The sequence below is a fragment of the Mauremys reevesii genome, linkage group 3 (genome assembly GCF_016161935.1).
Source record: "Mauremys reevesii isolate NIE-2019 linkage group 3, ASM1616193v1, whole genome shotgun sequence".
NCBI lineage: Eukaryota > Metazoa > Chordata > Testudines > Geoemydidae > Mauremys > Mauremys reevesii.
In genome coordinates this window covers 39,060,833-39,086,331 of record NC_052625.1, presented here as the reverse complement: position 1 = coordinate 39,086,331, position 25,499 = coordinate 39,060,833, and the positions used below count along the sequence as shown (strand labels likewise).

General features: G+C 48.7%; 1 protein-coding gene across 4 annotated transcripts in view; it reads right to left on the bottom strand.

Moving 5' to 3' along the window:
* Positions 1-24,623, bottom strand: part of PPM1B (protein phosphatase, Mg2+/Mn2+ dependent 1B) — a 110,595-nt gene extending 85,972 nt beyond the window's left edge. For 2 of the 4 annotated variants that reach the window (XM_039530955.1, XM_039530961.1), the window contains exon 1: positions 23,700-23,903. The gene's annotated coding sequence lies outside the window, so the exon portion shown is untranslated. Of the gene's footprint in view, positions 1-23,699; positions 23,904-24,336 lie in introns of those variants that run through there. The other 2 variants (XM_039530956.1, XM_039530960.1) reach the window with 2 other exon arrangements.
* Between the last annotated feature and the right edge of the window lie 876 nt (positions 24,624-25,499).

The window sequence follows — 25,499 nt, the reverse complement described above, 5'->3', positions numbered from 1 at the left end:
GAGAGAAGAGAAGCCGGAGAAAAGCCGCAAGGACAGAGAACACCGGTCGGTGCCCACAGCCCTGGAGTACTTTGTCTGCAGCAGGCGTGGAGCCCCAGATTCTCTTCTCTGCTGGGCACTAGGTGGGCCCCGCACCTGCCAGGGGACCGAGAACACCAGCGCCTGCAGCCCCAGAGCTCTCTGTCCCCGGCAGGTGCGGGGCCGCGGCTTCTCTCCGGCTTAAGCCACAGCCCCGCACCTGCCAGGGACCGAGAACACTGGTGCCCGCAGCCCCAGAGTTCTGTCCCTGGCAGGCGTGGGGCCACGGCTTCTCTCCCCTGCTGGGAACTAGGCAGGCCCTGCACCTGCCAGGAACAGAGAACACCGTGCCCGCAGCCTGAGTTCTCTGTCCCGGGCAGGTCCCCTGCTGGGCACTAGGCAGGCACACAAATGTCCTGGCAGGCGCCATGGCGCCTGTGGGCGCCATGTTGGGGACCACTGTTTTAGAGTTTCCATAGAGCCCAGAACAAAATAGATTTGCATATTAGGGCAGAACTAAATTCTCAGTAGTTCTTCTAATTAAATCAGGAGAAGAAAAACACCAGTTCAAAAAAAAAAATTGCAAAACATCTCCATAAATCTAAGACTTCAGTTTCCTAAATATTCCCTTACTACAAGATTAATATGAGGTTGGTAAGCAAACATAAAAGATATTGCACTCAAACACTGGCACCTCTAAGAAAATGTTGGCTTTATTTGATTTTCATAGAAACTAGAAGAAATTCTCTTTCAAGAAATATCAGATAAAACAAAGGAGGAACCAACACTGGGGAGGACAAGCTATAAAATGGAAACTGAGAGTGAAAGGTTTGGCCAATGTACAGAGAAGGAAAGAAAGTTACAGCAAAAAAAGACAAAATAATTGCATCAAGCACCTTAAGTTGGTATGGGAGGAGAATGTTAAATAGGTAACAGAAGGAAGAATAATCACATGAAAACATCTTAGTTCTTGTCTTCAAATAAAGCAAGTCTTAAAAATCTAATAAAACTAAAACTAGGATAGAAAATTAATCCATTCCTCTAAGCTGTCCATACTAAATTTGCTACATCAAAAAGGGGCTCCAACAGAACAGGGCACAACCCTAACCTTTCCTGATGCAATTATCTCCAAACTATCATGTACTCTTGGGGAATTCTGCACCACTGCATATGCACAGAATTCACGCCCCCCCTAAAAAAAATTCTCCGCAGAAAATACATTCTGCTGGAGAGATGGTGAAGTTATGCCTTCTGCCCACCAGGGACTGCTGTGGCACCAGAACAGAGGCAGCTGGCTCACCAGCAGTAGCAGTCAGCAGCCCATAGGGAAGAAAGGATGCATTCCTCACAGTGCCCTGCCCGTGGGGCCAAGCCAGGAGGCATGGGATATAAGGAGGAGGGACAGACAGATCAGGGCAAACAGGATTATTGGGGAGGGGGGGGGGAAGAGATCACACACTGGGCTTCAAAAGGGCTAATGTGGGGAGGGACAGACTGGGGCAGGAACTGAATGCGAGAGGGAGTGCAGAGCCACATGGGGATGGGCAGTGGCTGAGTGGGGGTGCAGAGACACATGGGACAGGGTGCATGAAGGCAGGGGATGGTGGGTGGCTGAATGGGAGTAGGGGGCAGAGGGAGATGCATCTAACTGAATGGGAGAAGTTAGGTGTCAGCAAGGGTCTACATGGGGTGGCTCCCCAACTCTCTAACAATCCACCCCCCCCTAAAAAAAAGTTACTCAAAGTTATGTATTAATATGCCTAGTAAGGAATCTATTTGATAAAAAACATTTCCTGATTTTTGTTGTCGTCTATATTGTTAGAGACATATTTGACAGGAATTTTAAAATAAATTACCAAAGTAATTGAAACTGGCATGATATTATATTATTTTGACAAATAAAATATGCAGAATTTTAAAATCTTGAACACAGAATTATTATTTTTTTGGCACAGAATTTCCCCAGGAGTAATCATGGAAATGACTTTTATGCAGAAACAGTGGATGGCATCACAGTATGTAGTAACCTGCTACAAGACAAGGAACAGACACTGCTGACAAATTGACAAAGAGGGATCAGACTCCAAGCAGTATGTTTTCCCTTCCTGGGTGAACTGTACATACAGACAAGATATTTGAGTGTCTTTTTACATATGTTAAAAATTCAAACAAAACATTACAGTGGAAGTTACCAAACAGATGATAAAACTATCATGAAATACAAGTGATATAGAAGGCAATAAAAAGAGAGGAAACAAAAAGGGAAAAACAGGGAGGGGAGAGGGCACAAGAAAGGGAAGTTACTTACCCTTTATAACTGGAGTTCTTCGAGATGTGTGATCCTTATCTGTATTCCACTGCAGGTAAGCACGTACTCCACATGCTTAAGACCAGAGATTACTAGCAAGTAGTGTTCACTGGTCCACGCCTGTGTAGTTGTTACCATCCTAGTCCATATCAAAAGTAAAAGGGGTGGTGCAGACCCACAAATCTCCAGTTCCTCCTCTTAAGGTGATTCAAAGAAAATCTGAAGCAGAGGGGAAAGAGGATGAGTAGTGGAATAGATAACGACCACATATCTTGATGAACTCCAGTTACAAAAGGTAACTAATTGGCCTTTCCTTCTTCGAGGGCTGGTGCCTATGTATGTTCCACTAGAAATAGTGAGATACGGAGAGTGAAAAGACGCAGGTGATATAGCAGCTTACAGAACTGTTGTCGTCCCAAAGGATGCAAAGGTGAAGGAGAGTTGGACCAAGGTAAAATGTCTTGTGAATATGTGGATGGAACTCCACACTGCTGACTGCAAATGTCAAGTAGAGGTACTTCTTAGAGTGATTTTGCTGAGGCTGCCTGTGCTCTCAGAGTGAACCCATACCCAATGTGGGGGAAGATGATGTGCCAGATCATAACAAAGGACGACGCAGCCAGAGATCTACTTCGAGATCCTCTGGGAGGAAAGTTTGTCCTCAAACTCATGTATGCCAGAAACAGCCCTTGATGACTGATTTGTTCTGTTCTCTGTAAGTAAAAGGATGAACCTTGTTTCGTGTCAAGGAAATAAAGCAGGGGTCAGCAACCTTTGAGAAGTGGTGTGCCGAGTCTTCATTTATTCACTCTGATTTAAGGTTTCAGTAATACATTTTAACATTTTTAGAAGGTCTCTTTCTCTAAGTCTATAATATATAACTAAAATATTGTTGTATGTAAAGTAAATAAGGTTTTTAAAATGTTTAAGAAGCTTCATTTAAAATTAAATTAAAATGCAGAGCCCCCCGGACCAGTGGCCAGGACCCAGGCAGTGCGAGTGCCACTGAAAATCAGTTCATGTGCCATCTTCGGCACTCATGCCATAGGTTGCCTACCCCTGAAATAAAGTCTCCTTTCTATACTCAAGGTTGGGGTTTGGGAAAGAACACAAGTAAGTGGATACTCTGGTTTATGTAAAATTCCAAAACTACTTTGGGGTGAATTTCAGGTACAGACATAGGGAGATCGTGTCTTTATAAAGTATAGCATTAGGAGGGTCTGCCATTAGGGCCCCTAGCTCATGTACACATCTGGCTGAGGTGATAGCAACAAGGCAACCTTCATAAAGGAGTGAATCAACAAACAGTGCTAAGTGTTCAAAATGTAACTTGGTAAGTATTCAGAGCACTAAATTAAGGTCTCGTTGACAGATTGGGTCTATTACTGGTGGGTAAATTCTAATTAAACCCTATAAGGACCTGGAGGTGACTGGGTGAGTAAAGACAGCTATCTGATGGAAGGTGACATGCACTGATTGCAGCCAGGTGAACAAGTATTGAGCTAAGGGAAAGGCCTGACTTCTTGAGGGAAAAGGGGTAATCCAGGATATCAGATTACTCAGGAGAGATGGAAGTGCTGGACCCAGATAGAGAAGGGCTTCCATATTTCAAGGTAACTTTTTTTTTTTTTTCGGGTGGGGGGGAGAGTCCTTCCTATTACTAGTAAGGACAGCTTACATGTCCTGGGAACTGGAACATTCTAGATCAGATGCTCATCCAAATACCAAGCCATGAGGTGAAGAGCTTTGAGTTGGGATGTCTGATCTTGCCAGTCTCTTGAGTCAAGAGGTCTGGGAAGGAAAAAATGCTGATGGGCAGTCAGGCTGACATGCAGAATTGGAAACCAGAACTGCCAGGGCCACATGGGCACGATGAAAATGACTTGTGTGCTGTCATTTTGAATGTTCCATAATACTCAAGGAAACAGTAAATTAAGGAGCAAAGGCATAGTTTAGGCAGTCTGCCCAAGGAAATAGGTGAGCATCGCTGCTAAAGAATTGGCCAAGAGCTCCTCTGGAACAGTATATGCTGCACTTCCTATTTTTCTGACAGGCAAACAGGTCTCAAGTAGAGATTCCCAACTGAGAAAACATGCTGTTCAACACTGAACTGTGCAATTCCCCACTTGTGGTCCATGACAAAATGCCTGCTAAGGCTGTTGTCTGCCAGTGAATTCTGGGTTGCTGGGAGGTATGCTGCTGATAGGGTGATGTGATTCTTGATACACCAGTTCCATAGATTGATCACTTCTACACAGAAGGTAATAGATCTCACTCCTCCCTGTTTATGTACAATACAGCTGTGATATTGTCTGACACTATGAGAATGTGGTGAGATTGCATTAATGATAAGAATGCCCTTCATGCTTTTTAGACGGCTCCAAGTTCCAGGAGGTTTACGTTGACCCCTGTTTCCCAGGGCATCCAAGTGCCTCTGCCATATGATCATCCATGTGAGCCACCCACCCTAATAAAGAGGCATCTCTGATTATCCTTCTGTCAGATACAGCTGATAAGAAAGGAATGCCCACACACACTTGTGCCAGATCCTTCCAGTAAGTCTGATGGGGATTGTCACTCCAGAGTTTATGCTATGTTTACTCAGTATATATACCTGTGGTCACCAACCCGTCAATTGTGTGCTGCTCCAGGCAAATCAGTCAAGGAGCCAAGCTCAATCCAGCGCAGTGGGGCTCAATGGGAGCAGTGGTGACAGTGCAGGGGCAGCGCGCAGAGCAGCCTCCCACCCCGGGGGCCGCAGAAACGTGCCAGCAGCTAGCTGCTTCCGGGAGCAGCATGGGGCCACGGCAGGGAAGCAGCCTGCCTGAGCCCCACTGCACTGCCGACCAGGAGCCGCCTGTAGTAAGCACCTCCCAGCCAGAGCCTGCAACTCTCACCCCCTCCTGTACCCCAACACTCTGTCTGGAGCTCCCTCCTGCACCAAACTCTCTCCCAGAGCCCAAACTCTGCACCCTAACACTCTGCACCCTAACACTCTGCACCAGCCTGAAGCCCCCTCCTGCACACAAACTCCCTTCCAGAGCTTGCACTGCTCATTCCTGCACCCCAACCCTCTGCCCCAGGCTTAACCAATGCACGCCCCACAGTTGAGAATGTTACATTGATTTATGAAAATCCCTGAAGGATTTTGGATCTATAAACAAAATGACACTAATAAAAAAGTAAAACTCATGAAATGTCCAGTGGATTTTATGAGATTAGATGCAGTGTGACCATATGACCCCTGCACCTAAACTCCCTCCCAGAGCCTGCACCCCCTCCTTCACCCCAACCTCCTGAGGGGTGGGGAAAAGCGAGTGACAGAGGGAGGGGGGGAATGGAGTGAACATGGCAGGGCCTCAAGGAAGGGCCAGGGTAGATCCTGGGTTGATCTTGAATTCAAAAAGTGATCTTGTGAATAAAAAGGTTGGAGACCACTGGTATATACTGTTCAAAGCCAAGCCTGCAGGCAGCAGAGGTGGAATCTAGCAAATATTCTATACATGACATTATGTGACCCAAGAGGGGAAAGGCATATCTCCAGATTGATGTCCAATGGTTGTGCATAACTTGATCTATCAGTCTGTCTGTAGCTTGGAATCTGTCCATAGGGAGATAAACCTTAGCCCTATTAAGTCTATAATCGTTGTCACAGTCAGACTAGACTTCTCTATGTTCACGGAGACTCCCAGAAATGCTAGGAGAAGGAGCAGCAATGAGGTCAATGCTATGACTTTTGCACATGTCTTCTCTGTAAGAAGCCAATCATCTAGATACATGAAGATGGTGGAACTGTCCCATCTGAAGTATGGAGCTACTTCAGAAAACGTTAGTGAAGACTCTGGGTGAAGTTGCAAGTACCCTGTATTAATAGTGATTTTCTGAAGAATTTTCTGTGGAAAAGATGAATATCTATGTAAAAGTAGGTGTTTTTCATATTGAAAGTTGTGAACCATATGTCTTTCTAGGGATGGTATAATCGATGCCAACAAAACCATGCAGCATTTTATCTTGCGAGTAAGGATACTGAGTTGTTTCAGGATGAGGACTGGTCTGAACCCTCCAGTCTATTTGGGGACTAGAAAATATTTGGAGCAAAACCCTTTTCCTTTATGCTGAAAGGGTACTCGCTCTATTGCTTCCCAGTATAGCAAGGATTCTACCTCATGAAGGAGGATCTCCTCGTGAGAAAGGACTCTGAAGAGGGAAGGGAAAAGCAACTCAATGGTGTATCCAGAATGGATAACATCCAACATCCATTTGTTACTGCCCTCCAATTGTGGGGACATCATGTCAGGTGTCCACCAAAGTGAATCTGGGAATCAGGTGGAGATGGCATCAAAACTAGATTGGATGCTTGAGAGCTGCAAGCTAAAGCATCTTTTGGTCGGAGGGGGAGGTTGGGTAGCTGCAGCAGAGGCAGATGGGGCAGTGTATCTGAATTTTTGTACCCTCTGCCTTGTGTGATGTGGCTTGTTAGAGCATTGTTAGTACAACTGCTGTAAGGACTTCAGCCTGTAAGGCTGTTTACAGTACTTTCTCTTCGGGGCTGGTGTGTATATATGGCCAGTGAGCGGAAGATTTCCCTGGAGTCCATTAGCAAATGCAAAGGCTAGTTTGTCTTCTGGTGAAATGGCAGATTTCATCAAAGGGCAAGTCCTGCAGTGTGTCCAATATCTCCTTGGGAAGCCCTGAAGAGTGTAGCCAAGATTCCTAGGACATCACTATAGCTCTCGACATGGACTCTAAAGCAGTATCAATAGAATAAACAGCAGCTTGTAGCAAGGTTCTTGCCACCAATCTGACTTCACTGATAAGGGCCTGAAATCAGGCCCTCTCTTCCTTGGACAACTTCTCTTTAGAGTCCATGAACTTGGAATAGTTTTTTTTTTTTTTTTAAATCCTTTTGGAAGGAGGGCCTCATAGTAGGAGATTCTAAATTGAAGGCTGGTGGAAGCAAATTACTTCCAGGGGAATTCTGTGCCACTGTGCATAATTCATATCTGGCACAGAATTTTTTCACCCCTGCCGAAAATACATTCCATCAAAGTGCTGCAGTTCTGCCTTTCACCCACCAGAGGCTGCTGTGGCACCAGAACACCCAGCTGCCAGCACCCAGTTAGATGTCATCACAGCACCCAGCCATGGAACCAGGTTAGGACAGACAGAGTGGGGCACCTGGGAATCACATACTAGGTACCAAAGGGCTGGGGGGGGAGTGGGGAGAGGAGAATGGACTGGGACATGGGCTCAGGAGCTATTTGTGTGACAGTTATTTGAGCCAGGGGCTGAATGGGACCACCTGGGGATGGAGGTTGCAGGGATACACAGGGATGGGGGCAGATGTGCCTGCCTGAATGGGAGAGGTTTGGGGTCAGCAAGGGTCTGCATGGGGGGGGGTCCCCCAACTCTCTAACAATCCCTCCACCCACCCAAAAAACCCAAACAAAAAAAAAACACCCCACCAGTTCCATATTTTTCCCACCCACGCCCAACAATCCTCCAGGTTCACTCCCACACTCCTTCCCTCTCCCTCAGCTCCTCCATTACCCATGACTCCAAGCCTTTGCACTGCTTCTGAAGGAAAATACGTTTTTGTATTGTAGTATAAATGAATTACTCAAAGTTACGTATGCCTAGTAAGAAATCTATTTGTTAAAAATACATTGCCTGTATTTATTTTTTTTTGGAGGGGAGGTCCTGTATTGTTACAGTCCCACTTGCTGATGGGTATTTTGAAATGAATTACCAAAATAATTGAAATTGGCATGTTTATATTGTGTCATTTAGACAAATAAAATATGCAGAATTTTAAAATATGTGCAGAATTTTTTGTGCAGAATCCCCCCAGGAGTAGTAAATACCTTTCTCCCCAAGAGGTATAAAAGCCTGGCCTGTTGTTGTCTGGATGTTTCTATGGCTGCCTGGATGAATAGGGAGCTTGGGGCATGGTAAAAGAACAAGATACCTGCTCCCTTAGCCAGGACCAAGTACCACTTTTCCATCCTCTAAGGGATACAGGCAGAAGTGGCTATACATACCATACAGTTCTTGCCAGTTCCAATATGGCCTCGTTGACTGGGAGTACTATTTGTCTAGACCCGTATAGGCTGTAGGATGTCCAAGAGCCTGTGTTGCAAGTCCCATAACTACTCTAAGGGATTTGGGTTCTTCTGCTATACCACAAATTAGTTATTGGAGCTGTTTATGGTAATCTGAAGGAGAAAACCAGGCTGGAACAATCACCTCATTGGGCAAGGAAGATGACATGTCAGTAATGGAGGTACAAGTGGATCAAATTTGACATCCATAGGTTCAGGAGGCTCCCGGGTTGATCACTTGGGGAGAGTGACAGGATTCCCTTTGGGATTGTATAGACTCAGGCTTTCGTGCATACAAGTCATGTGGTCCCCAGTGAGCCCAACATGAAGTGTCAAAAGTAGGTTACCTTTGGTAGCATTGGTCCTGAAAGGGGGGGGTGTCCCACTTGAATGGACAAGGGTGGAAGCAGGAGGCTCTTGAACCTCTGTCCAGACTGAACTCTCTTAGTGGAGGGGAAGATGGATCCACTGGAACATCAGATCTCCAGAAGATGAAAAGGTTGGGTCCAGTTCCATTGGTGTTGCCATCAGTACTGGTATTGGGAAGCTGCTGCCAGTGAATGGAATGGGAAATGAGCTTCTCCCTGGGATTAGAATCTCACTGGTGAGGGTCGGTGCAGACAAGGGGGATTGAGAGTCTGGGACGATGAAGATATCCTCTGAAGTAGTGTTGAATGTTGGAGCCTTAGAAGCTGAATCTCATTGCCCCGTGCCATTGGAGTTAGCGTAAGGAAACTCTTGGTAGTCAGTGGTTTCTTCCACTGTGGATGTGGCAGTATTGCCAGTGATGGAGCCTCCATCTGCATGGTTATTGTTGGTACCAAAGATTGGCAGTCCTTTGGCTGTTGGTACTTTGTTTTATTTAGTACTGAGGTTGGTGCTGATTATGCGAAGAATGGCTGAAAGAGACTTGTTCTTCTGCACCTTTTGATCCTAGTCACAAAACCTAGGAGGATCTAAGTCCTTGAATCCTGAGCACAAAGACTCACTTGACTTGGACGGGGGAGAAACCTTCTTTTAGAAGATCTAGGAGGGGGATCAACTCTTATGTTTACCAAGTGCCTCTTATGTTCATGAGAATGCAGAGATGAAGGGTCCTTCGCTTGAACCATACCCTTTCCTGAGTGAGACAAACTACGAGGTGCACTCCTCAATGTCTCAGGCTCAAGTATGAGGCATTTCACCAAACTGTATCTCACTGAGGCCTCATTCCAAAGTCTGAGTTCTCACGCCTGTCACATTCAGCTGGGAAAGGAGCAGCAGATACTGCACTTAGGCTATAACTATGCTAGAGACCTTACAGGGGCACAGTGGTACCTCTGCAGCTGCGCTTCTGTGAGGTCTCCCGTGTAGCTGCTCTATGCTGATGGGAGAGCTGTCTCCTGTTGGCATAATTAAACCACCCCCAATGACTGGCAGCAGCTATGTTGGCAGGAGAGCTTTTACCCACTGACATAGTGCTGTCTATACCGGCACTTCTGTTGATATAACTTATGTCGGTCGGGGGATGTTTCATATCCCCTGAGCAACGTACGTTTTAACGACAAAAGTGCTACTTTAGACATAGCCTTAGTGGAGATATGTGTTTCTCAAAGACAGTAGAGGCAGCAGTGGTGGTTGTCACTGACCAAAAAGGAGCAGGAGATGCAACTCTTAAACCCTGGAAGGCAGAGGATAATCTATATCCTGCCCCCAAGGATTCAGAGGATTCCCCAGGGTGGGGATTTAACTAAGCACTTGTCTACACTGAAAAGTTAAATCGGTATAGCTGTGTCTCTAAGAGGTCTGAACCACCCACACCCCGAGAGAGATAGTTAAATGTAGACAGCACTTCCACCACCCTAGCTAGCACCTCTCAGGGAGGTGGTTTGCCTACAGTGATGAGAGAAGCCCTCCCATTGCTGTAATGTCTATGCTGAAGTGCTACAGCAGTACAGCCGTAACATTTTAAGTGTACGCATAGCCTAAATAACTAAACACAAAACTTTTAAACATTTACAAGAAAAACATTGAAGAGAATCAGTTCTGGACACTAGAGGATTCCAACTTAAGCCATGAAGCAGTAAGAAGGAACTGGAAAGGTGCTGGTATGCACCAACTCCTTATACCTGGGGTATGAAGCATGAGAGAAACAACTGCAGTGGTATGGACCAACTGATACTACTTGTTAGAAAAATCTTGCATCAGACCCATCAAGCACATATTTACCCACTGTGGAATACACATAGGGATCAGCACTCTAACAAAGTCACCCACCAACTTATTTCACCATTTCTATAAAGTCTGTCCATACGTCAGTGAATTGATCTGTATAATTTTTATTACAGAAGTACATCCCCTCCATTTCAGACAGTGCAGATATATCTGTATACCATTCTTCAATCACTTGCCTGGTTTTGATTTCTAATACTAAAGCGTAAGGCCTGGGCTACACTAGTGGGGGGGTTCAAACTAAGATACGCAACTTCAACTTCAGCTATTCGCATAGCTGAAGTTGAAGTATCTTAGTTCGACTTACATGGCCGTCCTCACGGCAGTGAGTCGACTGCCGCGGCTCTCCCATCAACTCCGCTTACTACTCCTGCCGAGGTGGAATACGGGCATCGATTAGCTGATCGATTTATCGCGTCCAGAAGAGATGTGATAAATCGATCCCTGATACATCGAACACTATAGTCGTACCCCTGGTCTCTAAGCCATTATCAGAGCTCTGTACAGCTACAGTTTCTTGGAAAAATAAAGATTCCAAGTGTTCTCTACTAAACAGAAAATAGTGTTCTCCTTTAAGCACAATGTCAGATGGCATATAAAAGTTAATTTTACTCCTGACCTCTCAGAATCAAATATTGGCGCAACTCCATATCACATGAATCAACCTGCTACCCCATTGCCTGACAATGCCAGCATTTATCAATATAACAGTTCCTAATTTAAATAATTTATATTGCATCCAATATATATACATTCCAGATAGTATTATCCAATATAAGATATACTTCTCTTGACGTAATGCCTCCAACTGGTTTAACAGAAAACTGTGTTTCAATATTTGGTAATGGCTACATCTTTATACCAGCAGGATCTTAATGTAGTATCTAGTTCAAATTTCTTTGATAAAAATGCATATAGCATTGCTAATGGTCTACAGAGGCTCGGCAGGGTTCTGGCAAAAAGGGGGATTTTGGGAAATTGAAGCAGCAATACTTTGGCAGTTCTTGTATATCCTATCATGCCAATAAAGAAACTTGAACTGAAATTGACCTGAATTGCAACACCTCTTGTCCCCTACTTTATCTTTCTGCCTCCCTGCACAAAGTTTTTCAGTTTTCTTTATTTCTTGTATAATCACACTTGGCAACACTTCATACTACAGGAAGAATACAAATGTATGGAATGTGGTCTCTCAACTCACCCTCTTGGATTCCCATTCAGAACCCACAAATTCCCCCACATGCTTCTCAACTCCACCACCCATGGCCACATAGCTTCACCAATCACCATATTAAAGCAGGACTGGTAGCACAAACTTATTAAGATTGCCCCACACTTCCCATTAAAAAGACCCTGTTTTCAATTGCTTATAATTTTGCCAAACATTAACTATTTGGACAGAAGTTTTCCTGTCAGGTGTCTAGAATTGAAAACCTCAGCCAAAACAGTTCAGCCATTTGAGAATAGGGTTAAGAAAAAACACATTGTTATGCCCATGTTAAATTCTGATCACTTTCTTTGAGAAGCTCTACCACAGGGGTGGGCAAACTACGGTCCGCAGGCTGGATTCGGCCCCTCAGAGCTTTGGATCCAGCCCACATGATTTCCCCCCATGGGGCCATGGGCCCCGTGCCGCTCTCAGCAGTGGCCGACCTGATGTCCCTGGGGCCCCCAGGCCCTTGCCTCCAGACACACACACACCTCCCACTGACCGGGAACGGGGAACCGTGGCCAATGGGAGCTTCGGCGGAGGTGCATGGAGTCACGGAAAGGGCAGCGCATGTGGAGCCCTTCGCACCCCACAGGGGCCACAATGCTTCCTAGAGCAGTGCAGGGCTGGGGACAGGACAGGTGTGCAGGGAGCCTGCCCTGGCCCCAGTGCACACTGCTGCCACCCTGGAGCCCAAACCCCTCCTGCACCCCACCCCTTAACTCCCTGCCCTAAGATCCCTGCCTGCACCGCACACCCCTCCTGCACCCTAACCCCCTGCTCTGAGCCCCCTGCCCCACCCCTCCTGCACCCTAACCCCCTGCTCTAAGCCCCCTGCTACACCTTGCATCCCTCCCGCACCCCTGCCCTGAGCCCCCTCCTGCACTCTGCACCCCAACCCCCTTCCCTGAGCCCCCTCATATACCCCACACCCCTCCTCTGCCCCAATCCCTTGCCCTGAGCCCCTTCCTGCACACCACACCCCCTCCCACACCCTACACTTCCTCCCACCCCTACATACAATTTCCCCAACCAGATGTGGCCCTCGGCCCAAAAAGTTTGCCCACCCCTGCTCTACCACATCCATGCTGTGTGTCAGGGATGTGTATTTTATTGTCCCCATAAAACTTCACCCAAATTTGGCACAGTAATAAGCCTCTAAATGACTTGCAGTTGCCTCTTATTCAGTGGCAATTTGCTAGAGCTTCCCAGTTAAATTTCCTCAAGATTCTGTCCACACTGAGCATGCTCCAGCCCAGGGCTCAACAGCAATTTCCCTGCAATTACAGCTCTGGGCTACTGCAAATTGGGCCAGACACCAGAAATGAGAGCAGGAAGCATCTCTCCCCCTGTGCTAACTCAAACTGCCTGACAACTGCAGAATGGATAAGAGGAAAACTAGCTAGACAAGGAGATGGGGAGGGAGGGGCTGAGATCAGATGAGGAGCCAAAGGCAAGACTGGAACTATCTGGAGCAAGGAGGAAGCAACTGGAAACCAATGGGGACATATAAATTAAGTGGGGGAAGAGGCAACTAGAGGCCAGGGTGAGGAAAGACTAGATGAAGACCCTGTAAGGAGTATGGGGAACAAGGACTGGCTAAGCAAGGATACTGGAACTGGAAGTAGAATAGGAGAAAACTGGATAGGAAATCTGAATGGATAAGATTAGAATTTGCACGGGAGACAGGGACTGGGCTGAGAAGTCTGAGGATCAGAGACTGACTGGTTAGGCAATGAAAATGCAACCAGGATAGAGAGCTAGGAGTATGGAAGAGAGCAGACTGGGATAGGTTGGAAGGATTGAACCAGGAGGAGTCAAGCTTGAGGGGAATAGGCAGAAAGGTCTGTGGCCACCACAGTACACTTACTTTCACAACCCAAGATTCCTGAATCTCTTCATGTTTCAGCAGATATCTGTGAAACCCACTGGGGCAAAGTGTCCCATGCCCTTCTGCTGGTCCACATAAGAGGAGACAACAATCTATTATTGCTATCAGTTATTCCATTAGCTCAAGGGGCAAAGGTCAGTGTGGTGGCTGTAAACGTTCTAGTCCTGCTGGTGAAACATATGGCTCTCAAAATGATGCCACCTAAGTTCCCGCTAAGCTGCATGGCTGTGCAGCAAGCTATAAGGGGCTACAGGGGCCTGGAGAGGACAGAGGTAGGGAGTGGGTGGGGACTGGGGAGAGGAGCAAGTTGAGGCACGCAAGGGCTGCTGCCAGCAGGGGATAGGCACCTCTCCCCCAGAGCTGCTGCCGACACGGAGAGGGCTGGCGGGGGGAGAGGGAAGGAATCCTCTGGCCCTGGGGGAGCCCACCCCCTCAGACAAAGCCCTCATGCCCCCACATCCCAACCCTCTGCCTCATCTCCCCACACCCAGATCCCCCCTGCTGAGCCCCAACCACCTTCCCCTAGATCCCCTGCAGAGTCCCATTACCCCTGCACCCAGAACCCCTAATGAGCCCTTGTGTATCCACATCTCCCACTGAGCCACCTGTACCCAGATTGCCCCACACAGAAACCTCTCACACCACACCAGGATCCCCCAACACTTGGATCCTGCTGGGCTAAGCCTGCCCACCCACACCCAGTGCACCTGGGGCAGGACCCTGGGGTGTTTCTGGACCAAGTCCAGCCCAAGCACTGTGTCAGGGTTGGGTGCAGCCTCACTGTCACAGCCTCCTGTACCAGAGGAGGTGGGGGCTTCAGAGTTATCTCCCACCTCAGTGCAGCCAGTGACCTGTGCACCACACTGCCATGCTGGAGCCACATTTATTTATTGACAAATACAATTTGCAGAATTTTAAAATATTGTGTGAAATTTTTTTTAGCACAGAATTTTTAATTTTTTGGTGCAGAATTTCCTCAGGAGTAACAATAGCAGACACCACAGTTTGTAGCCTTCACATGTGTTAACAGGTTGAGGTAAAGACTATGGGAGAGCATAAGATTTACCCCAACCTTCAACATTGTGAAGGATAAAATCTTAGCAGAGACACGGCAGTTTACCTTGTTAGTGAACACCAGTTAACCTTTTTCCTGCACTTTTTTCCTGGTGAAGACAAAACTACTAAGGCCTCCCAGCCCCCTTATTCCAATATGCATATGGTGAATGAAAATGAATGATTTCCCCCCCCGCCCAAAAAAACAATTAAAAAGGTTTTTTTTAATTTAAAATCTAATTTTTTTAATGAAGTTTAATAAATAAATTTAAACTTTATTTTCAAAGTATGGCAACCTATGTTGTAGGCCTAAACTCACTATAATCTATTAAATTCATTCAAAATTCAAAAATATTGAGCAACATGTTTGCTATCAATATTTTAAAGAGAATCAAATTACTGACGTGGTGGAAGTCATTGGCTAAGCACCTGGAACCTGAGTTTGCTAAAGCACTAAACCAGCTTTTGACAGCAGCAGTCTCCTCTGCAGGTGCAGAGGGAATTTTTCTCATTTCAGTTTATTTAACTAATACAGTTCAACAACGGTGACTCAAAGTTAAGAAACCAACTGATAACTGGAAAAACAAAAGCTTGTTTTACTCTTATTTATGAATAAAAGCCTGCCTACACTACAATCTTAAGTCAACCTATGTTAGGTCAACTTACAGCCACTGCAGTAGGTACTGTGGTGGCTGATGTCCACACTATCCTCCTTCTGTCAGTGGTATGTGTCCTTACCAGGAGCGCTTCCACCAACTGAAGAGAGGCAGTGTTGGGTGCTGACAACCAGGGCTCTCAACTCTGCACAGCTCTCTGCCAGGAGCCTAGCTGTCCCATGGGCTTCTCGCCTCCCAACTCCCAGATGTCCAACAAGACTAACAACAGCTGATGCAAGCAATGGAGTGTCTATAGACTACAGCAACTACACTAACAAAAGCCCTACACCTCTCATGGAGGTGGAGTTATGTTGGTGTAGTAGGGCACTTAACATTGGCAGTGTACCACAAGTACTCCTGTTCTATTGGCAGTGTAGACGCTGACATAGTTAGGTCAACATAAGCTGCCTTATGTTGACCTAACTCGGTAGTATAGACCAAGCCTATGTGTTTGACAGAATGAGACCTATCAGTTCTAAAATTCTGAAGGACATTGTGACTGGAAACAATCAGTTCAACTCGTTACCTACAAATACTTCTTTTGATTAATAAATAAAATCATTTTAAACACAAAACATGTTTTGATAAACCTATTTTTTCTTGTGTCCAGCAAATTTAAAAATTTCAATGCTGTTTGTGAATTTTTAAATGCAAATCTCCATCCAAACAGAACCCATTTTCTAATATACTAAAAAAACCATAATTAAGAATCTGAATAAATGTACATAAGCTATACAATTAAATAGATATGTAGATATAGCATAGCCTCTTGGTTAGCAAAAAATATTACATTAAGTGAAAAGGCTATATTCAGTTGCAAATCAACATGTCTTAATGGTTCTCATTTGTTGGAAATCAATCTTTCTTTAGGAAAAGTACAAATGCAAAACAAGATGGAAATCAGTGATTTAAAATTACTTTTATTTAAATCAATCCATCCTGCCATTTAAACCATCCATCCAACACCCAATCCCATAACAAGCACATAGGATTCTGCACCTCTTTCCTCAGCCCCAGTAATACAAATATACAGGCCTTAGGGTTGCCAACTGTCTAATCACGCAAACCCAAAGACCCTTGCCCCACCCCTGTCCTGCCCCTTCTCTGAGGCCCCACCTCCTGCTCACTCCATCCCCCCCTCCCTCCATCACTCGCTCTCCCCCATCCTCATTCATTTTCACCAGGCTGGGGCAGTGGGTTGGAGTGCGGTCTCTGGAAGGGAGTGCAGGAGAGAGTGCAGGCTCTGGGAGGGAGTTTGGGTGTGGGCAGGGGAGCAGGAGAGGGTCAGGGGGTCAGCACATACCTTGGGTGGCTCACAAAAGCAACCAGCACATCCCTCTGGGAGCAGCCCCTAGGCAGGGTATCAGGGGGCCTCCACGCACCACTGCTCATGGGCACCGCCACCGAAGTTCCCATTGGCTGCAGTTCCCAGCCAATGGGAGCTGCAGAGTCAGCACCCAGGGCAGGAGCAGCATGCAGAGACCCCCGTCTCTACACCCCTTCCAGGGGCCGCAGGGATAGTGCCAGCTTCTTCAGGGAGTGGCGCAAAGCCAAGGCAGGCAAGGGAACCTGCCTTAAACCTGCTGCTGCGCCAGACTTTTAGAGCCCAAAATCTCCTGGTTTAGCTGAAGTAGCCTCTGGGAGATAGAGTGTGATTCCAGGAGACTCCTGGTGAAACCGGGAGGGCTGGCAACCTTAACAGGCCGCCAACTATCTCACTCCTTAAATACAATACATATAGGCCTCCCAGCTTCTCCTGTCACCCTCATACACATATGTAACCCACTCAATTTCTCCACTCCTTCTCCACCCCCATACACACAGGCCATCACAATACATATACTGTACACATGTGCCTTTCCCCCCCCACAATACACATACAAGGCCTCCCCACCTTCTCCTCCCCCGATACATACCCCAATCACTCACAAGCTTCTAACTCACCCACTCACTTCCCAACCACCACTGCTCCCCCAAAGCTTCTTCTATTCTTCCCTCTCTTTTCTCAACCTGCATAAGCCTTCAGCTTCTCCTGTTCTTACTCCCACTCTATAGACATTGCGCCCCCCCCCTCCCCGGCTCCGATTCTTCTCACCCACACAGGCATCCCAGCTGCCCCTTCTATTCTCAATATTTAAACAGGCCTCCTCTCTCCCCTCCCCAGGACAATACAGACCTCTCAGGATCACCTTGAAAAAGACACTCATCTCTCCCAGATCCTCTCCTTGTCCCCAAGACACACTGACCTACCAACCAACTCATCTAACCACCCAGTACACAGGCAGACTAGCCTGCCTGCCACCACAAACATCAATCCACCAGAAGTAAACCCATCTGCTTAGCTGCAACCTGACCACCTTCCTGCTTCCTCCCCAAAAAGCGCACACACAGGCCCATACCACCACCTCTTGCCGCCCACAGAATACATACCTTGCTTTCCTGCTGCCTCGCCATCTAACCCCAGAAATAAAGTCACGTGCCTGCCTGCCTTCCTGCTACCTCTGGCCCTCCAATACACACAAAGACCTGACTCACAACCCGCCCCCCCCAATACAAACAGACCTGCCTGCCTACCAGTACTCCCCTCTCCCCAAACAACTTTTCCTCCCATGGAATAGTTACACAGGCCTGTTACTTTGCACACCCCAATTCACACAAAGGCCTGCCTGCCACCTTTCCACCCCCATATACACACAAGCCTGCCTGCCACCTTCCTTTCCCTCACCTCATACAACAGAAGCCTGCCTGTAGGGTGGATTAATTTAAGTCACTGATTTAAATATTATGTAAATCACCATGTAGAAACCCCAAATTTTAATCAACTTTCTTGTTTGTACTTCAGTAATCTTCTAAAGAAAGGTGTATTCTCATTGGTTGACATAACCTTTAATACATGTTGATTTACAACTAAATAGAGCTTTTACACTAGATTTGGTACATCTTTTTGCTACCTAGAATAATGCACTAGAACTATATATATTTACCTATGCAATCACCTAGCTTAATATTTTCAGATTCTTATTAATTGTACACTTTTAGTATGTTAGAAAACTGTGAATGATATATTGCTTATTTACTATATAATTAAGTGTCTGCCAATGCAAGCAGCATTAGGATGGCAAGTAGACTTTAAATACACCAACCAGCATATAAAATTGTATGCATACTAAACAAAACAAGCCCTTAATACACTACATGATCTATTGTGCCATATTTATAAAGCTTGACCTCAAAAGTTAAATTGTTTACCCATTAGTCTCTTTCTATATAGAAAAAAACCCTTAAGTTTTTTATATAAGTTCATGGATTCAGCATATTTAGTTCATTTAAAAGTTAAGAGATTGTAAAATTCAGGCCTTAACATTTTGTATTAATTCAGATTTTATTTTAAAGAGGTTTGCTTTTAAAAAGTAAAAACAATGAAATTAAAAACAAAAAATAATCCAATTTAAATAAAAACTTCGATTTTTCTTCTTCCTTTCTGCCACTTTACTCCTCCTCTCTCCAAGTGTCTGCCAGCCCCCTGCTCCCACCATGCATTTGCAGGTATGCCTGCCAACCTCCCTGCCACCTCACCCCCATACACTCTCAGGCATTCCTATATGCCAGCCACTTTCCTCCACCCCCAAAACACTCAGAAGTCAGCCTGCCTACCAACCAGGCAGTCACCCCAGAAGCCTTTGGTAGCACAGTGGGTAGGGTAAACACCCTGGTTCAATTCTTTCCTGGGCTGTATGAGAAGCAATCTGAACCAGGAAGTCACTTTCATTGCCTATAAACAGACATGCCTGCCTGCTGCCTTCCCCTTAACCCCCACCCATACACACCCAGACCAGCCAGCCTGCCTGACATTTTCCCCCTAACCCCCAGTATACACAGACCCTTACTCCTACCCTCCCACCCCCACTACATACACAGGCTGACAGGTGTGCCACTTTCCCCCTATCCACACCCCAGTACACTTACAGGCCTAACCTGCCAGCCTCCCCTCCCAACAAACATTCAGGCCTTCCTATCACATCCCCCTTCTTCCTCCCACACATACACACAGGCTCTGACTGCCTGCTACCACCCCCAAAACACACACAGGCTCTGTCTGCCTACCAACATCACCCCCCCAAATACACATATGCACAGATCCCACCTGCTGGTCACCCCCACCACACGCACACATGCACAGGTGCTGCCAGCATCACCACCACCTGAAATGCAAGGACACACACAGACCCTGCCTGTAGCCACTGCCACGCCACCAAAACAGGTGCACATGTACAGGCTTCGCCTCTCACCGCAGCCCCACATCCAAAATGCATGCATAGCCCTTCCCGCTCCCCCACTCCAAGATGCACTGGCCCCATCTCCCACTGCCCACTATCTCCCGCTCCCACTATTAGCCAGGATGGGTAAGGAATGGTGTCCCTAGCCTCTGTTTGTCAGAGGGTGGAGATGGATGGCAGGAGAGAGATCACTTGATCATTACCAGTTAGGTTTACTCCCTCTGGGGCACTTGGCATTGCCTGCCATGCTGTCGGTAGAACAGGATACGGGGCTGGACGGACCTTTGGTTTGACCCAGTATGGCTGTTCTTATAGTCTACCCGAAATGAACCCAAAGTTATGGAGACAGATGTGAGCCTCCAAGGAAGCACAGAGTATCAGACCCACCTGGAAAAATCTCTGGGCCTCCTGTATGCAGTGCCGCTCAGAGGATTCAGGGGGCCTGGGGCAAAGCAATTTTGGGGGCCCCTTCCATAAAAAAATTACAATACTATATTCTCGTGGGGGCCCCTGCGGGGCCCAGCGCAAACTGCCCCACTTGTGTGTCCCCCCCACCCTCCCATGGGCAGCCCTGGGGAAAAATAAACCTGCATCTCAGCACAAATCCAGTTTTGAGAAAACTTCTTTACAAGGTATCACTGGTTCTCAGCATCAGCTAGTGCTAAAAGGCACTAAAGCTCATTAAAAGGGTTGGACAAATATGTGCCGTCAAAACTGTTTCTGGATCAAAAACTAGGGATTTTTAAAAAGCAGAAAAATAATCACGGACAACGTCTGTTTTCCTTCAAAATTTGTTGTGTTTTTTTTTAATTGAAAAGCTGAAATTAGTCTGCCATAACCTGAATATGGTTTGGGGTTTCAGAAGTGTGTGGCCAAATATCTGCAGCTTGCTGTGTTTGATTGTTTAAAGAAACAATAAAAAAATTCTGCTTAAAAAAAATCCAAAACTTTTTGAACCACCTCAGCTTGTGACCAAATGCCTGAGCCCATCCAGTCAGAGATTTTTCCAGGTTTCTGATACTCTGCCGGCTTCCTTGACTCACATCTGTCTCCATAACTTTGGGTTCATTTAGGTTAGAATATAAGAACAGCCATACTGGGTCAAACCAAAGGTCCATCCAGCCCAGTATCCTGTCTACCGACAATGGCCAATGCCAAGTGCCCCAGAGGGAGTAAACCTAACTGGTAATGATCAAGTGATCTCTCTCCTGCCATCCATCTCCATCCTCTGACAAACAGAGGCTAGGGACACCATTCCTTACCCATCCTGGCTAATAGCCATTAATGGACTTAATCTCCACGCATTTATCTGTTTCCTAGAGACTGGCTCCATGGGGTCCCTCACAAACTGGAGACGGTTCCTGTGGGTTTGTCTTTAGTATAGCTTATGTACATACTCCACGAACTGAGCATTTGAGCTTGTTCCAAATCTGGGATGAGCCTATGTTATGAAAACTGAAATGCTCAAAATAGCACATGCATGTGAATGGACATAGGGTGTTAAAATTAAATTACCCCAGGGGTTCTCAAACTGGGGGTCAGGACCCCTCAGGGAGTCACGAGGTTATTACTGGGGGTCATGAGCTGTCAGCCTCCACCTCAAACCCCGTTTTGCCTCCAGCATTCATAATAGTGTTAAATATATAAAAAAAGTTTTTAATTTATAAAGGGGGGGGGTCACACTCACAGGTTTGCTATATGAAAGGGGTCACCCATACAGAAGTTTGAGAACCACTGAATTAACCCCTCTGGAGCCTCAGGAAATGTAGGGGGGGGGTCTCCCTTGGTAGGGTTGGGAAGGAGGTAGGTGGTGTAGGATATTGCTCTTCTCATGTGATCCCTCCCCCAGTGACTAATTTTAAATGAAGCTACCCTCCCCTGACATGAATCTCCCTATGGCACTGAAATTAAATATAAACTATAATTTGGCATTTGAGAAGTGAAAGGGATGGTAGCCCTAATGGAAAAGCTAACAGCTTGGCTCTTCTGCAAGCCTCAAATTGCTGAATGAGCTTTAGGGTAGGGAAGGCTGTGCCTCCCAAACAGCCTGGCCCTGCCCACTATCTGACCCCCACCCACTTCCTACCCCCTGACTGCCCGCCCCCATCAGAATCCCCGACCCATCCTGCTCCTTGCCCCCTCACCGTCCCTCAGAGACCCACCACCACCAACCTGGGACCCCACCCCTGCTCCCTGTCCCCAGACAGCCCCCCCCCCCATCGACCCCCACCACTGAGTCCTGACAGACCCCCGGAATGCCCACAATCCAACCCCCCTCTTCCCTGTCCGCTGACTGCCGCCTCCCAACCTCTGCCCTCTCCCTGTTCCCGAGACTTCCTGCCCCTTAGCCAACCCCCGCAGCCCTGGCCCCTTACCCCTGGCTCCCCTCTCACCCAGAGCCTCAGCGGATCCAAGGCCTGAGCTCTGCCTCGATCAGAGCCACGTGGTCAGGAGGCAGGGCTAGGAGCTCCATGCTGAGCTCAGCTCCCTCCGCTCGGCCCAGAGCTCGCAGCCCTGCCCCCCCCTCACCACACAGCTCTGAGCGGGGCGGGGCTCAGGGGCCCCGCCGGAGCCATGCTGCACCTGTCCGGGACGCTGCTGGATGGGCTGAGGCTCCGGGAGAGGGGAGGAGACGGGGAGGGAGCCTCAGCCATGCTCGTGGTGGCCCCCTGCAGAGCACGGGGCCTGGGGCAAATTGTCCCACTTGCCCCCCCCGGGCGGCCCTGCCTGTATGCCACCCTACCCACCCCCAAGTACAAGCGCATGCAGGTCCACCCACTTGCCGCCCTACCCACACCCCAGTACACAGACATGCAGGCCCTTCTGCCCCACCTCAGTACAGGCACAGTCGGGCCCTCCTGCCTGCCACCCTACCCACCATCCCCTCCCTAGTACAGATGCAGGCGGGCCCTCCCACCCACCACTACCCCCCCCAGTAGAGGCTCAGGCAGGCTCTGCTGCCCCTCCCCTGGCCTCCACCCCCCCAATACAGGCACAGACAAGCCCTCCCGCCCAGTATAGGTGCAGACAAGCTCTCCCACTCACTGCCCTACTTCCTCCCCCTCTCCCCCCCCAGAACAGGGGCAGGCAGGCTCTCCCACCTGCTGCCCCCCTGAGTACAAGTGCAGGTGGTCCTACCCCCCCCCAAATACAGACACAGGCAGGCTCTCACACACAACCCCTCCCAACTGATACCCTACCCATCCACTGCATGTACACACATGCTTGCGCAGCCCCCCCTCCCATCAAACACACTACCCCCAATATAGGAACACAGGCCCACCTGCCACCCTACCCATCCCCCAAGCTACACAGACACCCCCCCCACCTCACATACACGTGTGCGTGTGGAAACACCCCACCTGTCCCGGTACTCCCCCCCATACAGGCTTGCACGCATGCCCCCCACCCTCCCAGCGCACGCACGTGCAGGCCCTGCCTGCCACCCCCCCATCTCCCCAGTACACGCACGTGCGTGAACAGGCCCCGCCTGCCCCCTTCCCCACCCCCCAACACACACACACACATCCTGCCCCCTTCCGCGTACCCCTCCCACAAAGCACACACCCCGCCTTCTGCCCTACCCCGGCAGTACATGCGCGCACAGGCCCCGCCTGCCCGCTCCCCACAGCCCCCCTCATAGACACTCACAGACCTGGCCTGCCCCCTACAGCACACGCACGTTCCTGCCCCCTTCCTCTTTCCCCTCCCACAACACACACACAGGCCCCGCCTGCCGCCTCCCCCCTTCACACACAGGCCCCGCCTGCCCTTTACCACCCCCCGTACACGCGAGCTCAGCCCCACCTGCCCGTCCCCCGCACACGCACAGGCCCCGCCTGCCCATCCCCGTCCCCTTACACGCGCACAGGCCCCGCCTGCCCCCCTACACGCGCAGACAGCCGACTCCCGGCGCCGCGGAGAGGCCTCCCGCGCCGCAATGCCCCCTAGCCGAGTCGGGCCCTGGCCTGTACCTGGCCGCGGGCAGTGTCCGAGGGCCGGCCTGGCCGGTGCGGCGTGTGGCGGGCTGCGGCTCACGCTGCGGGCGCTCCTGGTTGGCCTCCCCCCGCCGCAACAGCCGCCCGCTCGCGTAGTCCGAACGCAACCAGCAGCACCGACATGTTGGGAACCCCTCTCCCAGCGCCCGATGCTGGGCCCTCCCCCTCCCGCCGCTCACGTCAGCAGGCAAAAGGCGGGGGTGGGGGGTGAAATGATCCGCCCCCAACAGCCCGGCCTCGGAACCCAGCCTAGGCAGCTCAAGTCTATTGGCTAGCATGTCTGTCATTCAGTTAGTCCCGCCTCTTCCTGACTCCCATTGGCCAACACGCTTGCCCGCTGCACATATGCTAAGCGGCATTGGTTAACTCCTTTGCCACTCACCAGTTGCCCCGTCCTCTCCCCGCCCGCTCAGATGGCAATTGGCGGACACGCTAGCCTATTACTGAAAGCTATTGGCCGCGGCTGCCGTCAATCAAGTGCCTCTTCTGTCGTCCTCCTCACTTTTCCGCACTTTTTTACCCGGGCACTGCAGCCTGGGCACGATTGACGGGAGTCGCTGTCAGTTAAAGCCACCGCCCCTCCCCGCGCAGCCTTTTTTCCCCGAACACCAACCTCCTTCCACACAGCACGTTGGTCGCCCACACTCCATAGGCTCTTGGTGCTGTCAGTCCAATTACGTCCCCTCTCCCTTCCAGACATCACAGCGGCCTCGCTAATGGGCGGGTACGTACGGAGCTGTAATAGCCCCGGTCTCATTGGGCTGCATGCCTGCCAATCACTCCTCGAAGGGAAGAGGCGAAGGAGACGGCGAGAGCGAAGTCGGCTTTGAAAAAGCCAGCAAGCGTTTCCCCCCAACCGCCGGCCGCTCTGCCCTGTGATTGGCTGCGCGGGGGGTGGAGAGGCTGCCCTCCCCAGCTGCAAGCGGGGAGAAAGGTCGGAGAGGTGATGAGAAATGCCCGTATGTGCTCTCCCATTACATCACCGCCAGCCAATCGGCGAGCGAGGGGTTCAGCCGCCCCCCGCGGGGAGGAGGGAACGCGTTTTGGTGCTTCGCACCTCGGCGGCGGCGGCGGCGGGGTGCAGCCGGGAGCACAAGCGGGGGCAGGGGCGGGGAACAGCATGCAATCAGCATAGTGTCCCGAGGCACCTGCCCCTCACACCCTCATTCTTTCCATAACCCTCCTGGTAAGTGGCTCTAGGCTACCAGAAGGTTATGTTGTATTTAGGTCTCTTTCCGTTGATGCTAGAATATTTTTTTAACATCTGTAGTGTTGTAGTCTTGTAGGAGTACTGTTGCCTAGAACTTGACATTAGCCCCATTTATCCATTTTAATCAGAAAAGGAAAACAAGGTACATTCTCCCTTCTCCCACCCCACATCATGTGCTTCTCTACATAAATGGTGAAATCCAGGTCCCATTGAAATCAGTGACAAAGCTTCCCTTGGCTTCAGCTGAAGAAAAGTTGACCTAAACTTCACATGTGTTTTTTGGCATGCCCACACGTTAATCTATTATCTGTACAGTAGCATAAAATATTTCCTTTGCTAATACTTTTTACTGATGTCAACAATGTGGTGCCCCCTCCCCTTTCATTAAATTGGTTTAAAGTTGCATTTCCCCCAAATTATGTGTATCACTATATGCACTAAACATTTGTCCATCACAGAACTCATGATCATGGGCATAAAAGTCAGTTTACATGGCATTTTCCTTTTGTTCGGATCTAAAGGAGTGTGGCTGCAATGGCAAAAGTTCATGAACTGTCCCCGGAAAA